General features: G+C 38.8%; 1 non-coding gene across 1 annotated transcript; it reads left to right on the plus strand.

Moving 5' to 3' along the window:
* The first annotated feature begins 342 nt into the window (after positions 1 to 342).
* On the plus strand, positions 343 to 445 carry LOC122201592. Its single transcript, XR_006194273.1, has one exon. It is a non-coding gene; the product is annotated as a U6 spliceosomal RNA (small nuclear RNA).
* The last annotated feature ends 3061 nt before the right edge of the window (positions 446 to 3506 follow it).

Below are 3506 nucleotides of genomic sequence, written 5' to 3' on the forward strand. Positions count from 1 at the left end.
TGCCAAGACAATTCAATAGGAAAATAATCGTCTGAATAGTCTATTTGACAAATGATGCTGGGACAACTCTGTAACCATAAGCAAATGAATGAAGCTGGACTTCATATGTAGTAATTCACTCAAAATAGATCATAGACCTAAATGATTATACAAGGAAAACTACAAAACTCCTAAAAAGAAAATATACAAGGAAATACTTGTGACCTTAGGTTAGACAAAGCCTTCTGAATTATGATACCAAAACACAAGGAACAAAAGAAAAAAAAAATTCTGCTTCATTGCAAGGAAAAAAAAAACGTTTGTGGTTCAAAGGACACCATTTAAAAAATAAAACAACAGTGCTTGCTTCAGCAGCAAATATACTAAAATTGGAACGATACAGAGAAGATTAGCATGGCCCTTGCACAAAGATGACATATAAATTCGTGAAGCGTTCCCTTTTTTATGAAAAAATAAAACAACCCACAAAATTGGAGAAAATATTTGCCCCCATCTATCCAACTACTTGTAACTAGAATAAAGAACTCTTTCACCTCAATAATAAAAACACAAACCAATTTTAAAAATGGACAGAAGAGATGAATAGACATTTCACCAAAGATGATACACAAAAAGGCAATCAGCACATGAAAAGATGCTCAGCATCATTAGTCATTAGGGAAATGCAAATAAAAATCACGTTGGAGATAGCTATAAATAAAAAGACAATAGCAAGTGTTGGCGAGGATGTGGAGAAATGGGGATCCTCATACATTGCTGGTGGGAGTATAAAATGGCACAATTGCTTTGGAAAACTGTCTAGCAGCTCCTCAAAATGTTAAACATAGAGTTACCATGTGCCCAGAAATTCCAGTCCTTGGATATATACCCAAGAGAAATGAAATCATACCTCTATACAAAAACATGTACATAAATGTTCATGGCAGCATTATTAGCAAGATCGCCAAAGGGGAAACAACCTGAATATCCATCAACTGATGAATGGATAAATAAAATTTGGTCTATGTATGCGATGGATTACAGTTCAGCAATATAAAGGAATAAAGTACTGATTCATGCTGCTATTCGAATAAAACCTCATAAAAACTTTTATGCTGAGTGGGAAAAAAAGTCATAAAAGACCATATATTGAATGATTACATTTATATGAAACATCCATAAAACCTAGAGACTCATAGCAGGTTGACAGATATCTATCCGGGGCTGGAAGAGGGAATGAGAAGGGACTGTAGATGGACACAAGGGATCTTCTGGGTACAAAAGGAAATGTGCCAAAATTTTTTGTGATGGTTTCACAACTAGGTACATTCATTAAGAGTCAGTGAGCCTTACACTGGGTGAATTTTATGGTACATATACTCTGGCTCAACAACGTTGTTAAAACAAAAAAATTATGTGGGATATATGCTCTAATAATGGAATGTGTGACATACTGGGAACAAATTAAGGGAACATGTGTTCATTTTGAGGCTAGAGGACACTGAATATAGAATGTGGAATGCAAACCATTCTTGGTCTCATCTATATCACCCTCTTCTATGGAATCCCTCCTGTTATGGAGGGTTATTCTCTCCTGCTAACACCCTCACCACCCTCCTTTGCCTTCTGTCAAGATCTCTAATATTTTAATAGAGTTTAGTATGCAGTTCACGACCTTCCTCCCCATTCTCATTTTGGGAGTTTTTAATAGTCTCAAAGATGGCACATCTGACATGTAAGTCCTCCTAGCTCCTTATCTGTCTTCAACCCAGTGACCTTCCCTCTTCATACCACTTCAGATCATCAGACCCATAGGCACATGTTACAGCTTGTCATCAGCCGTATTTCTCTGCCACTTGACTATGCTACCTGCTCAACACAACCTTCTCTTCTTGCTGCCCACTCTTTTATTCTTACGAATCCAACCAATTATTAGATTGTTTAGACCAGGGGTCATCAGCAAACTTTTTCTGTCAAGAGCCAGATAGTAAGTATTTTAGGCTTGGGGTTCATATGACCTCTGTCACAATTCCTCAGCTCTGTGCCCTACTATGTTGTTGTAGGGAGAACACAACAAAAGGCAGTAAGTAAGTGGGCCTGGTGGTCCTCCAAGAAAAACTTTGATAAAACAGGCCAAAGACTAAATTTGGTTTATGGGACACAGTTTGTACTTCTCTCTCCTTCATGGAGACATAGGCCTAGGCACAGGCTTATAGGAAGGAGTACAAGCAAATTGTTTTACTTTTCTGAGTCTCCGTTTTTCCATGTATGTAAGGGAAATAATGCTTTCTACGTCTTCAAGTTTATAGCAGTTCAATGAGAAGATGAACAAAAAGTTTAAGTGCAGATGATGGCACACAGTAATGAGGAAATTCATGGGTTTTCAAATGAGTTCTAATAAATATATTCTTTCCTCTCCGTTGAGTTCTAAATGAGTTTAGAAATTAGAAAAAAGTAAGCAAGGTTGCCTGGGTAGCTTAGTCGGTCAAGGGTTCAACACTTGATTTCGGCTCAGGTCATGATCTCACAGTTGGTGAGTTCCAGTCCTTTGTCAGACTCTGTGCTGTCAGCTTGAGATTCCCACCACCCCCCCCCCACTTCTCCCCCACTTGTGCGTGTACTCCCACACATACTCTCTCTCAAAATGGAGAACCACGCCCCAAAATTCACTGTCATATATAAGAAAGGTGAAGTTGGAGAATGTTGCATGTCTACAGGCCAGGGGTCTAATACTGAATTCCGGAATCAGAGAAGCTTACCTGTCCTGCCCAAGCAGGACTAGACCAAGCCAGGCCTTCCGGAACGGGAATAAGTAGAGAATTTTGGGTTCCTTCTTAAAGAAAAATTATCAAATGTTCTTCCTAATGGATGGAAATATCAGGAGTGGGTTCTTAATGTTCTGCCTAGAACAAATTTTCGTTTTCTTCCCCCACTGTCCCTAGACTGGATATCTATGTTCATGAGGTCAGAGCAACCTCTCCCACAAGGGTACACACACATTCTTGTGATTTCTCTGAGTGTGTGCCAGGAGAGTTTCTTAGAGGCTAGTTCAAACTTCTCTACAAATGTATTCCAAAAGTAAAGAAGAATAAACTCTAATCTCCAGGGGCCTATGGATATTGCTATAAAAGATCCTGCTAAGAGATTAAAATTTTTTAGCGGTCTTTTATCTTAAAAACCAAGCATATGTTGCATTTTTCCCTATGGTTGAAGTTTATTTACCAATTAAAGAGCTTTAATCACCTACCCCTAACGCAAAATAATTGAGTAAAATTAACAGTGTGAAAAAACGTGCTGTGTACATTTTCTAACAACCTTCCTGCCACACATATGGCCTCACTCCCTCCACCATCAGGCAAAATAACTTCGAGAAGCACAAGTCAGGACTATGTTACTTCATCTAAAATTCAGCTCTCTTTCATCATGTTTATTTCCTCTCAATCTGGTCTCAAGGATTTTGGAGCCAGACCCTACTTTCTGTGGGGTGCAGGTCCACAAAGGTCAGGGTCCTGGAGCTCCAGCCCCAA

The sequence above is a fragment of the Panthera leo genome, chromosome D1, assembly GCF_018350215.1.
Source record: "Panthera leo isolate Ple1 chromosome D1, P.leo_Ple1_pat1.1, whole genome shotgun sequence".
Lineage (NCBI taxonomy): Eukaryota > Metazoa > Chordata > Mammalia > Carnivora > Felidae > Panthera > Panthera leo.